Raw genomic sequence first — 12,803 nt, 5'->3', positions numbered from 1 at the left:
TTGTTTGTTTTTAAAATGATTTAGTGATCAAAGAATTACAAAATAACTGCAGTTCTCAGTGCTCATCCCACCACAAGCCTGGACCTCCATGGAAGACTGGCAGTCCTCCAAGCTGACTCGGACGACTTCAGAAAGGTCAGCTGGGACATAAAGAGCTCTAACAACCTTAAAAAAAAGAAGCTCTCAAGAAGGGAGAGGTCTGCCTTCTCCCTTGTCACCATAATCATAAAGATCCTCTCAAAAGGTCCCCCTTGAGACTATAGCACTGGAGTTGGTTCTTACTATCTTCTGCTGTCTCATGCTGCTCTTTTAAAGTTCACATTTGGTAGTTCACATGGTATGAATCCCCAAGAGCAGTTTCTCAAGCTTAGTCCCATAGACTCCTAACTATTCTCAGGCATCTCCAACCGCAATACATTTAAATGTGCAGTGTGTAATTCCACTTCGATGTTAATATACACACAAGGTTCACGTTCACCAGACAAGCCCCATGATAGCCACTGAATTCCAGGGCCTGCAGTCCTATGTTTAAGATCAAAATGGCTCAAGGTCACCACCCAAAAACAATTAAATCAATGTTTCCCAAACTAGGATCTGTGGACATAAAACCTCAGGGTTCCTAGACAATTTCTGCTCCCTTAAAAGGACTTTATATCTTACTGGAAGTTTGACCCACTGACTTAAAGTGGAGGGGCTATCCTGCTCTCCTGACCCGCACTCCACACAAATGAAGGCTGCACAGTGCTGCACACCAGGTCACTTCTGAGACGTCTGCACTGGCCTTCCAGCCGCAATTCCTGACCCTTCCCCAGAACAATGGGCATCAGTTCCTTGCCTCTTGACTTCCTAACAGAAACTAACATTCTGGGTCTCAAGAAAACGTTCAGACTATCAGGCCCAACCCACTCACAGTGGTGAAAAAAGGGACGCTGGAGATGGGAAGTGCCTTAAGCGAGGTCACACAGCTAGTTCAGCAGGACAAAACTAGAGCCTAAGCCGTCCATCCCAACTTCAGTGCCTCGGCTACTCTGTAGAGAAGACAGATGAGCGACCCCATGGACCTCATTCCTGTGGAGGCCAAGAAAAACAAGGCTGTACCCACCTCGAGTCTAGCCCTGACATAAGTACAGCCATCTTGGCAAAGCAAAAGCTGGCACCTTGCACCCCGTCTCCACCTGCTCCCCTCCCCTCGGTAGTATGTTTGACATTCCTCAGCCACCCCTGGCTGCCCTAAAAGAAAAACAAATAGTTAACTTGCAGAGATCACAATCATGCAAGACAGGAGTCTCCCTTGGTTTACAAATGTCCTAGTGATTTACAGCAAAGAAGCGATATTTTCAATAGCCCAATTTCCAGAGACAAATAACTCAGTTCCTTAAGCCCTAATGCTGCCCTCCCCACCATAAAACTGAAGGAGACTGAGGCAGAGGAAATTTAAATAAAGTTAAATTTCTTCTAAACCTAAATCTCACTAACAAGGACACTTGATAGGAAAAATGTGAAACTTTATCTCTAAACCTCCAAGATAGTGTCAGCGATCATTCCCAAGCATATGACCCACTGATATACATCTAAAGGGTCTCACAAGAAGATTTTTATTATTGGTAATGAATAACCTTTTCCCCAGACAACAGCTACCCCCTCAAGGTCCTAGAGACCTCGCTTCCAAAATTCCTTAGAGACTTACATCATCCATAACCCCCTTTGTCCTCACCCACCACCGAGTCCACCCCTACTCTGGCTTTAAAAACTCTGACTGTAATCTGGCTTGGGGTCCAAGTCCCTACTCTGCTGTGTTGGGTATACTTGGGCACAAACTTAAGCTTGCTGAATAAACCCTCATGTGATTGCATCAGTGCTTGGCTCCTTGGTGGTCTCTCAGACGTGAAAACTCGGGCACAACAATTCCTACCATCCTTGTCCCATTTTTGTAGTCCCCTGATACCCAAAGTCCCTGGAGTCCTCTTCAGATAGGCGGGCCCCGCTCTACTCCAGCTCTTCACAAGCAGTCCACACGCCCTAACCACAACCCCGAGGTTTCTGGCCTTCCCCCGCCTACAGTACACGGGAGCTGAGAAAGCCCCATGAAGCACAGACACCGTCAAGACTAGCCATGCCCGTGGTGTAGCTAAGCCTCCACCAGGAGCATGCGCAACCGTAGGTCGGCGCGCATCAGTGACGTCACAAACGACGCCACCTGCAAGCCTGCGCACCTATGACTCCAGGTGACAGTGGCAGCGTCTCAGTCTGGAGACTTAGCATGGCGCGGGAGCTCAGGCGCAATACCTCCCTCCCGCCCAAACTTTAACGAGAGAAGTTTTGATGGCCGAGGGCTGCTGAGAAAAGTGAAGAGTGGTAAAGAGTGAGGGTCGCCCGCAAGAAACGTCATCGGAACGCACCGGAAGCGGCTGGAGGATGAAGAGTAAACGAGGTTGAAGGCCTGTGAGCAGAGGAGGGGTGGGATGTAAAGGGTCGGGAACTTGGTGCTGGTAGGTGGGCCGGTTTGCAGCGGAGACCGACTGAAACCGCTAGGGAAATTGTTCCGCCTTACACAAGGGAAACCGAGGCCCGGAGTCCCCCTTGGCCTGGCGCAGTCCCTGCGTTGAAGATTGATGTCAGAGCTGGCGGCCGGTCCCAATGGGGCCCGCTCAGTGTGCTAAAAGAGGGCCAAGGGCCTTGGGCCAACTTGGCCACTGCCTGCCACCTGCTGACAGTGGTTAAGGCCCAGATCCTCTCTACGACCTGGTTTCCCCTTCTGTGAGGTGCTGGTGGTGGTTCCTGCCCCAGCAGCTGTTCTGTGAATGACCCTTGTCTGGTGGAAAGTGATGTGGGAAACAAAGGCAGAGGAAAAATTATTAAATTTCCTTACTATCTACAGCCCATTGGCAAGTCCTTGAAACAAGGAGAGTAGCCTTCCTCTAGGAACTCAACTGCCTTGATGTTGACATTTAAGCAGTGCTAGCCTCACCCCCTCCCAATATCCTGTAAATCTACTTTAACATATAAAAATTCTTTTGAATGGGGCGCCTGGGTGGCTCAGTGGGTTAAGTCTCTGCCTTCCACTCGGGTCATGATCCCAGCGTCCTGGGATCAAGCCCCGAGTCGGGCTCTCTGCTCAGCGGGGAGCCTGCTTCCCACTCTCTCTCTGCCTGCCTCTCTGCCTACTTGTGATCTCTGTCAAATGAATGAATGAAATCTTAAAAAAAAAAAAAAATCTTTTGGAAACTTCCTTTATTTTAAGCCCCGAAACTCCGTGTTGGCAATCATCTCCCAAGCATATGGGCCACTGATTAACTTCTGAAGGACCTCATGACTCAGGTTTTATTAGATAGTAATAAATGACACTTTTTTAAAAATTTCTTTTCAGTGCTCTAGAATTCATTGTTTATGCACCACACCCAGTGCTCCATGCAATACATGCCCTCCACAATACCCACCACCAGGCTTACCCAACCCCTGACCTCCCGTCGCCTCCAAAACCCTTAGTTTATTTCTGAGTCCACAGTCTCTCATGGTTTGTCTCCCCCTCCAATTTCCCCCAACTCACTTCTCCTCTCCATCTCCCCATGTCCTCCGTGTTATTTTTAACAATAGCTAGCCCTCTCATGGTCCTGGAAACCTTGCTTCCAAAATTCCACTATCCCTAACCCCCTCCTAACCTGAAAGTATATAGAGGGCCACTCTTCATGACCCTGGTCCAGCTCTTTCTTCCCATGGGTTGTGTCCCCGTGCTTAAACAAAACCACCTTTTTGTACAAAAGAGATTTCAAGAATTCTTTCTTAGCTGTCAGCTTCAAATCCTAATGTCATTACTATGTCCTGATCTGAGCATGCTGAAGAATGGTATCATAACCCAGGACCCTGGGAGTTGAGCAGAGAAGAGCTATGTCAAGGAAGGGAGCAATCCCTCAGGGCAGTTGTAAGCAGGGGAGTATAGACACCATTAAAACTGGTCTTCGGACCAGTGTGTTCATCTCCACCTCTGCCACTCCCTATCTCTGTGATCCAGTTATGGGTCTCAGCATATCAGCTTCAGTTTTCTCATGTGCATTATATGAATAAAGTCTACTTTAAAGGATTGTTCAGAAAATATAAGGAGAAAAATGTGTAGCTTCTAGCCAGGTGCATGACAAATAATGAGTGCTCAGTAACTGTTAGATGTGTTTTATTCCAGAAAAGACTTTCAAGTGTAATTGAAGCACTTGTGATAGTTGAAGCAAAGTCATTCTGGGGTTGCTCTTTAGAAACAGGTTTTAATGCCATTCTTGCATTTGAAGCAAAACAAGACTCTGTACATTATATAATGTAATATACTGTGTATATTGTATAATATAAGTTCTATGGTTTTCTTGTTCAGAGGTACTCCAGGAAGCACAAGGGAGCTGGAGTGGAATTTATAGAGTGTTGTGTGAATCAGATTTCATAGTCTCTTGGACCTGAAACCAGGCCTTTCTGTTATACGTCTTCCATTTACACCCATACTGTGTCCCCAAAGCCATGTTTTTCTTTATCAGAAAATTAAGTAGAAGCAGGAGTGTGGAAATTTTTAAGGTTGAAACCACATTGATCAATATATATTTTGAGCTTAAAGAAAGACCTAACTGTGTTTCACCAGTGAAGGACACCATTGTTGTATGACACACCCCAGTTTCATGGATATAAATATGTGAAAAAAATCTTTTAAACATCTTACAGTCAACAAAATGTAATATTTCCAAAATCTGCATGCAGGGAATCGCTATCATATAACTTTTATGAAATGTTTATTTATTTAATTGAGAGAGAGCACACTCAGTCAGAAGAGGAAGAGGGAAACAGAGTGATTCTTAAGCAGACGCACCTGGAATGCAGAACCAGACAGAGCTCAATCCCAGGACCCTGAGATCATGACTTGAGCCGAAATCAGAGTTGAACATTCAACTGACTGAGTCACCCATGCACCCTGAGAAGCACTGTTTGAAAGCACACTCTTGTAACTCCTAGGATGGGAGGCCAGAGAGTAGAATAAGAGGCATCCAAGAAAGCTTAGAAGTCTGTGCTCTCTGTAGCATCCCTGTCTTCTATGTCTAAATAACCATGGTTAGTTTCATAGTTAGAAAAGTCATGAGTCTTATAGTCATTCCCAACCTGAATTATCATTTCTTATTTATTTGAATCCCCCAGGTGTGATCTAACATGCCTTTTCTCAGAAAGAGGCCAAAGAGTTCAGCATTCAGATACAGTGCATGGCAGGAAGTCTGGCAGCAGCAGAGTTGATGACAAAGATGGCTCGATCCCCTCCCACTGCTTTAGATGTCTTTCCCATGTCTTACTCCTCATCCTTCCAATAGATGTGTTAGACTCCGTTGAGATCTGCTCTGCTGATGGCCTGTTTTCAGATGCTGGCCTCTTTCTCCCTTATTTGGTTAAGTGGGACCTCTTGATCCTGTGTCCACTCCCACTGTGTAGGGGATACTGGCTATGCCCACCTGAAACCTGCCCTGGTGAGTACTGTCATTTGGCTTTGTCACTGTGCCCCCTTCGCTCTTGAAGAGGGCAGGCGATCACATTTCCTAAGTGGCATTTCTGGATTATATCTGGATGCTGCCAACATGCTTTGTCAGTTTGGCAGAAGCTCCACTGGGGACTCCTAATGAGGGAGTTAACAGGAAATCAAGATTTTGAAAGACTGATACACTTTTATTTGGTTTCTTCATGAAGAAGGCCACTTAGGTATTTTTAAAAAGTAATCAATTGCCCTGTCACAGTAATAATAATGACGATAATGAATCCTTAGTTAGTATCTAAGGTGCAAAGTCGAAGCTGACTGCCCTCCTGACTGTGAGCTGCCTTGAAGGTCGAGTGTATCACATCATCCCTTCGCCAGCCCCGCTTCTCCATAAGGGAGAGAATGATTATTGACACATCAGCTTCACAGAGTTTACAGCCTGCTTAGTGCAGCAGGGGTCAGGAAATCCCAAGCCAAGAGGCAGGACCTGCATAGACTGTGCTGCTTGGGCTGTGGCCGACCTAGGACGCAGGCAGCTGAATGAGGAGTAGACCAGTGGAACTCCCCACGTGAGAGGCAGTGACATTTGGAGTTCTCTCAAGAATTTCACATTATTAGGACAGTTCTTTTGCCCACATGTCCTAGGAGTCTGTACTGAGTCACGGTCAAGTGCCGTTCTCCTCTTGGGAGAGAGTGAGCCCAGGAGGCTGGGATGCACTGCTACTTCCTTTCCCCAAGTTCTGCAGGAACAGACTTAGCGAGTAGCCATGACACATCCATGGGGTCAAACCCAAGTAAAGGGGATTGCCACATGGGCACCGTGTCAGATTCCTGCCCCTCCTCCAAGGCGTGGCCCACCCTGGGGCACCAGGTGGTACTGATTTCCCAAGTGTTCAGATAATTCCTTCGAGGCCATTACTTGCCTTCATCTGGTCGTGACTGAATAAATATTGTTGGCATACATTTCTCGAGATTTCCACCCTGCCAAGGATCAGAGAAGCCTGTTCTTCCTAATGTGAAGGGTTTGGGGCTTTTTTCTTTGTAATCCCTTCACAATAACCTCAGAGATGGATAGTAGGAAGTTGAATTTTGATGTGGTTGTTTTGTGCAAATTGGTGTCCAAATTGCTATTTGAGGGTGACTTTCACATCTGGACAGCTGTGGGGAGCTCACCTTCAGCAGACGGACGAGAGGCTGTGTGGAGCTCAGTCAGGAAGCAGATGGTTTCAGGGAAGGCAACCTACCTGCGGTGTCTAGGCGGGCATGGGGTCTGGGGCTGCCCTCACCAGAAGAGTGGGCACCGTGCTGCCCTGTCCCCATGCAGCTTCCGGGAGCTCAGCAGGCCGAGGCCTTCGTGAGGGCCTTCCTGAAGCGCAGCATGCCCCCACATGAGCCAGCAAGCCCACAAGGACCAGCTGCAACGCAAGGCTGTGGTCCTGGAGTATGCCACTCGCCGGAAGCGCAAGAAGAAGAAAAAGAAATCCAAGGGCCTCTCAGCCAGGCAGAGGAGGGAGCTGCACCCCTTGGACATTAAGGCAGAGCAGCAGCGGTAGGCCAGGGCTTTCCTGCCTTCCTAAGGCAGCTTCCTCCTCCTGGAGTGGGTGTGGCTTTGGGAGACCCAGTTCCCCTGAAGCTAAGGGAGCTTCTCCCACTGCTGCCACAAGGGGGCAGCCTCCCTTTACAACTCAGGCTGGGTTTGCACTTGGCTTTCACAGCAAGGCACAGCCAGGCTCTTGCTGTTTGACTGGTTCTTGTCCTAGCCTTGACTAATGAGACCGGCACCGAAAGTGAGTCTGTTACCCATGGCAACAGGCTGTTTGTCTTTCGGCTTTCCTAGAGAGAGAGGAACTGATGGGTCTTAGTATATGCTCTTTATAGCTTTTACAGGCGACAGAATCATCCCCTGGGTTTATTGCCAAAGAGCGTGCTGCCCACATTTTTCAGAAGTTTCTGAAAGGGACGCATCACTCTGGGAGGACGTGCTCCTCCATCCAGCTGACACTGCATCCCTCCTTGGTCACGCTTCTGCACATGCTCATCATCGGACAGTTTGTAGATCTCGCTCCAAGAGCTGTAGCCAAATAGCCTCCCACAGACACGGTCAGTCACTGTGTCTGGGACCCCGCTTGCAAAGAGAGCGGTGCTGTGGGTACAGGAAGGGGCCGCTGCCTGCCCAGATTTCCCTCGCTGTTATCTACACAGATAGAACCCACTTTGAGTTTGAGCCTGAGGTTCTCCTTGGTCTGACCAACAGTTTCCTGGAACAGGTTCCCCATGAGGCACCAGGACCCGTAATAATGACCCCAGAGGAAAGCCTCTGAGGTCCTCTCACCTAGTCCCCCCCTGCGTCCCACCACTTGCTCACTCACCTTCTAGACACACCTGGTCCCTTACGTGGGGACGTGTATGGCCACCTGCAGCTCCTGTCTACTCCCCTCAGGGTCAGCTCCTGTAGCAGAAGACCTCAGGGAACAATGGTGAAGCAAGACTTAAGTTTAGTTCATGAAAAGCCGTCCAAATGAGCACCCCCTCCCTTCTCCGGGCTGGTGTGGCAGAGACTCGGGCAGTGCTGCCCTGGGAGCACCTGGCTGCTCTGCCGTCTCTGCAGGGCACCTCGTGGTGTGAGGGGTCTGCTGGAGCGCCGGCCATCCAGGCTGCATGTAGCCAGCAGGAAGGATGGAGGGGCACCAGGAGGGTTCTGGCAGCGGAAACAGGTTCAGGAGGGGGACGCAGATGTCAGTCTGTCGGGTTATCAGCTGTGGAACTAGGATCCACACCCAGTTCCCCATGACCCGGGTAGGGGTCCTTGGCATCAGGCTGCGCTCTGTGCCCTGTTGATGTCACAATCCCAAGCTCAGGTCGCCTAACTCTTTACTTCTTTCTACCTTTGCCACAGATACTGTCTTTTTCTCCCTCTGCATGAACTCTGGAAGCAGTACATCCAGGACTTGTGTGGTGGTCTCAAGCCAGACATGTGAGTTGCATGTCTGCAGCCCTGCCCTTTGAGGCAGAACCCAAGGCTTACGATGACTGTGAATGCAGCCTTCGGAGCCAGCTGGCTGCAGAAGTTTGTAGACCTGTGTGCACCTTCAGAACTCTCGCTCATGGTCAACAACTGAGGCCTTCTGCTTACCTTCTAGGCAGCCACACGTGATTCAGACCGAGCTGTTGAAGGCAGATCTTCACGGGGCTCTCATTTCAGGTACCTCGCCTACGAGCCCACAGTCCCTTGAACACCCACAGCATCACTCAGTGGTAGTGTGTCTCTGTGCCACAGGACTAGACACACTGTTTGTCACGTGGACATTTCCAGATCACCAGTGTTGAGGGTGGGAGATGACTAGCTACCCGAGCCAGTTCTGGCCACTTTTTGGATACACTCTAAATGGTTTGTGTGCCTTTCCACACAGGGACCCCTGCTGCTTTCCCAGAGGGCACAGCAGCTGCTGGCACGTGTCACCAGCCTTGAGCAGAGAGTCCCTTTCACCCATTTCCCCACAGTTTTCAGTCTCAGCTATGGACTCCCAGCTCCCAGTGTCATGTCCAGGGCAGACCTTACCCTGAGCATTGTCATTCATCCAGCCACCACTGCACACAGCTGCCCACCTGTCCAGAAGGCATCACAACCTTTCCATACCCAGAACAACTCCGGCCTCCTCACATCAGCCCCTGCCCTGATGTTCCCAGCTCCGTTCATGGTACCAGTGTTTGCCCTGGTTGTTTAGGCCCAAAACCTGGGCGGTAACACCTTTCCTCTTCCCTGATCCCTCAGCACCATCCTTCAGCACATCCTAGCACCCGAATCCAAGCCAACACCATTGCCCCTGGATTCCGGTAGAACCTGCCTAGCCCTCTCCCTGCTGACACACTGCTTCTCCCCACCCAGGCAGCCCAAGGAAAGGTTTTCGGCCAAAACTCAGGCCATGCTTGTCTTCTGCTTCCTTACTGTGGTCTAAAAGGCCCCTCTGGCTCTACCAAGCACCAGGTCTAACCACATCGGCCTGCTTTCTGCTTCTCACACACCAGGCTTGGCCCCTCCTCAGGCCTTTGCCGTTGTTCCTTCCTCTGCCCAGACAGAGTTCTGTGTGTCACAGACTCACTGCTTCTCAGTATTCAGTCCCTACTCACAAGTCACTTCCCCCGAGGGCCTACCATCACTAACAGTGAACCTTCTCCCCATGACCTTGTGTATTTTCTTCATAACAGTTACCATGATCAGAAAATGCAATCGTCTGATGTTGCACACATTCCTCTCCTACCTTTAGAACATCAGCTCCTTGAGAGCAGAGCCAAGAACAGTCTTGTTCACTCTCGCACCCAGCACCGACCTCGGACGGTGCCAGGCACATGGCAGGTGCTCGGTGACTTGTCTACAGGTTACAGGGGACATGGGTCAGGAGAGCCAAGAGGCCGGCTGCCTGTGGTGGCAGTTCACCTCAGTCACCGCTTCACTGCCTGTAGCAAGATCCCTTTTGGGCCAGAGTTCGGTGGGCCATGATGTGTGGGCAGCCGCAAACTAGCTCGAGTGAGTTGACCAAACCAGGCTCGGACTTGCTCCTGCTAAAAGCCTAAAAGGGTTAAGAACCCTACAGGTGAAAAGCCTAAAAGGGTTAACAACCCTACAGGTGAAAAGCTTGAGAAAGAGCTTGAGCAATGGGACCTGAAACTTGCTTACATGACTGCCCACATTAGCTTATCTGGAACAGACTGACCAGACTTAGTCATTAATTCATACTGTGCCCGTGCTGTCCTTGATGGGTATCTATAGTCAAGGCCTATTGGACATAATCCAGAGTCTTCTGGCACCAGAGGGTCTGCAACATGTATAGGTGTATAGATAAGAGAAACCCTGAAGGGTTTCATGTGCACACCAGAAATAGTTACTCCCTTTTCTTTGTTTCTGCTAGCCATATAATGATTTGCTGTTCTGAATAAAGTTGGCATTGTTTGGACATCATCCACCTTGCTCCTCCTGTCCCCATCTCTTTGCGTCTCATCTTCATTTCACCATCCTCTTGCCCTCTCGACCCTGGTCGTGTTGTCGTGCCAGCCATGACAGTGATGCTCTGGTGTTCCTTCAGATCCCATCACTGAGACGTGGCCCCATCCCAGCAACCTGTGGATCTTGGTGGTTTTGGACACACACGTGACCTCTTGGCTCCAGAGTCCTTCCCAAGACCCCCGTGGCTGCAGGCCCTCCAAAGGACATCTTGTCAGAACAGCCCAGAGGCTACAGAGCCACAGGCAAGGGACTGGGAACCTGGACTCTCATCCAGCTTGGTCCCTGTCCAGCTGAGGAGCCCCACACTCCCCAGCGCCCCCACCTAGCTGGTTGTGGCTGCCCCGAACCCCTGAGGCTGAGGCCTTGAATGCCCTTTTCCTTTGCAGTCATGAAATCCAAATGCCCATCGTATGTGGGTGTTACAGGAATCCTCCTACAGGAAACAAAGCATGTTTTAAAACTCCTGGCCAAAGAAGACCGCCTGAAAGGTACGGAACTGTCCCTGAAAGGGTCTGTGGCCTGTGGCCTCCTGGCTTCATTGGCCCTTTCCTCATGACTTCAGTGGGTCCATTTGGCCTCTCAGGTCAGCACAGATTAGAGATCCATGCTGACAGTGCATCCCACACCTGCCGCCTGCTGTCAGTGCCCCTGCCCTCACGGCTCTCCCCAGGGCATCTGGAGCCCAGCCAGCAGCCTCAGCCAGATAGGACTGGAGGGAGGGCTGCTGGGCTGTGCTTCCAGATACGAGGGTCTGTTTCCATGACTGAGACCCTCTCCTGCCCCAACCTGCTGCCCTGCCCCAAGGAGTGGAGCTAAGCAGACCCTGAAGGGAGACAGCGTAGTGCTTGTTCCTGGGATTCCAGGATCTGGCCCTTTCCGGTAGACCTTTGGATTCCAGGAAAGCAGGTGCAGCCTCCCCTGCTGGGTGTGCCAGAGCTCCTTGTTCTGGCAGAGAGGAGCATAAGCATCTGGGCTGTCAACATTTCCACACCCCTTACCAGCAGATCTGAGATTGCAAAACCACAGAGGGAGGTTTTTGTTCCTTTATTTTGGAGTTTGTTTTTTCTTGCTGTTTCCTTCTGTTTCCTTGTATGTTCTTGTCTCATTTTAAACCTCAGTAAGTGGTGTCTGGGTGCCCTCACTCATGGCATAAATCCATGAGTCAGTTTGAAAACCATGCTGGGAGACCCGTTTCTCACACCTTTTCTGGGAGTTTGGCTTAGAGCCTTTGACCCTAAAAATTAGTGTTGAGTTATATTCAAATCTGAATACATCGGTCTTATGGCAGAAAAACGCCCTGTCGTCCTGGTGCTGCTGACCTTTGCGGACTCTCCGCTCCTTACTAGCTTACGTTCTAAATCAGACATTTAAGGAAGGTCTTGTGCTTCAGCGTGAGCTTAACCGTCAGGATTTTTTTTTGCCTTGTCCTTTTTCTCCTGTTTTGTTTTGTTTTTGTTTTTGTTTTCCCAGTTATCCCCAAGCTAAACTGTGTGTTCGCAGTGGAAATGGATGGCTTCATTTCCTACATTTATGGAAGCAAATTCCAGCTTCGGTCAAGTGAGCGATCTGCCAGGAAATTCAAAGCAAAGGGAACAGCTGACCTGTGAGCTCTCTGCTGCGGAGACGGCTGTTTGGGACCCCAAGGACAGGGGACACCTGCATGCCCGTCTTTCAGTGGAGACACAGCTGGGCTGGTTCTGCTTCTAGATCACCTCAGCCCATTAACACTGGAGTTAAGAACAGTTCGTCCTCTGGGAAGAAATGCGCCTTACTGGGCAAAGTCAGGGAATGGAGGTGTGTCTGTTTCCAGGTGACGATGGGTGTGCATTGCTCCCGTGAGAGAAAATCCTGGCAGGATCAGCACAGGTTGACCTGACTGGTGGCATTATCAGGTTTTTATTTCTCTTTTAGCCTTTTCTCTGTTTCCTGAGTGTTCTGTGATGAATCCATTGTTTATGTAACAATAAAATACACATGTCAGTGATAGAGGGTCCTGATGAAGGACTGAGCCCATGGCCCAGCCTGGCTGGAAGGGAGATGGCCAGAGGCTGTCCCTGGCAATGGCTCTACTTCTGCAGTATAGACAGCTGCCCTCAGGTGCCTGCTTCCTGAGGGCAGGGGCTTGGAGAATCCGACATGTTAGTTTAAGTCACATCCCCTGTGGCACTCTTGGACCTAACTGATGTTTCCGGGAAGCTGGAGAGTGAGCGGTGAAGTCACAGAGGGCCTTTGGGCTCACTGGCTCTGGGAAGTAGTACGGGACTGGGGCCAGGATGCAGGATGCCAGGTAAGCTGGTGCTTGCAGTGGTCGTT

At 50.0% G+C, this 12,803-nt stretch overlaps 1 pseudogene across 1 annotated transcript; it reads left to right on the top strand.

The window, feature by feature from the left end:
- Window positions 1-2,147: 2,147 nt before the first annotated feature.
- LOC308358344 (ribonuclease P protein subunit p29-like) lies at window positions 2,148-12,097 on the top strand (annotated as a pseudogene). The gene is made up of 7 exons: window positions 2,148-2,157; window positions 5,164-5,216; window positions 6,813-7,037; window positions 8,385-8,462; window positions 8,629-8,690; window positions 10,877-10,978; window positions 11,961-12,097. The product of its transcript is annotated as a ribonuclease P protein subunit p29-like (transcript).
- The last annotated feature ends 706 nt before the right edge of the window (window positions 12,098-12,803 follow it).

Source organism: Martes martes (assembly GCF_963455335.1).
Source record: "Martes martes genome assembly, chromosome: 17".
NCBI classification, from domain to species: domain Eukaryota; kingdom Metazoa; phylum Chordata; class Mammalia; order Carnivora; family Mustelidae; genus Martes; species Martes martes.
This window is presented reverse-complemented; position numbering and strand designations above follow the sequence as displayed.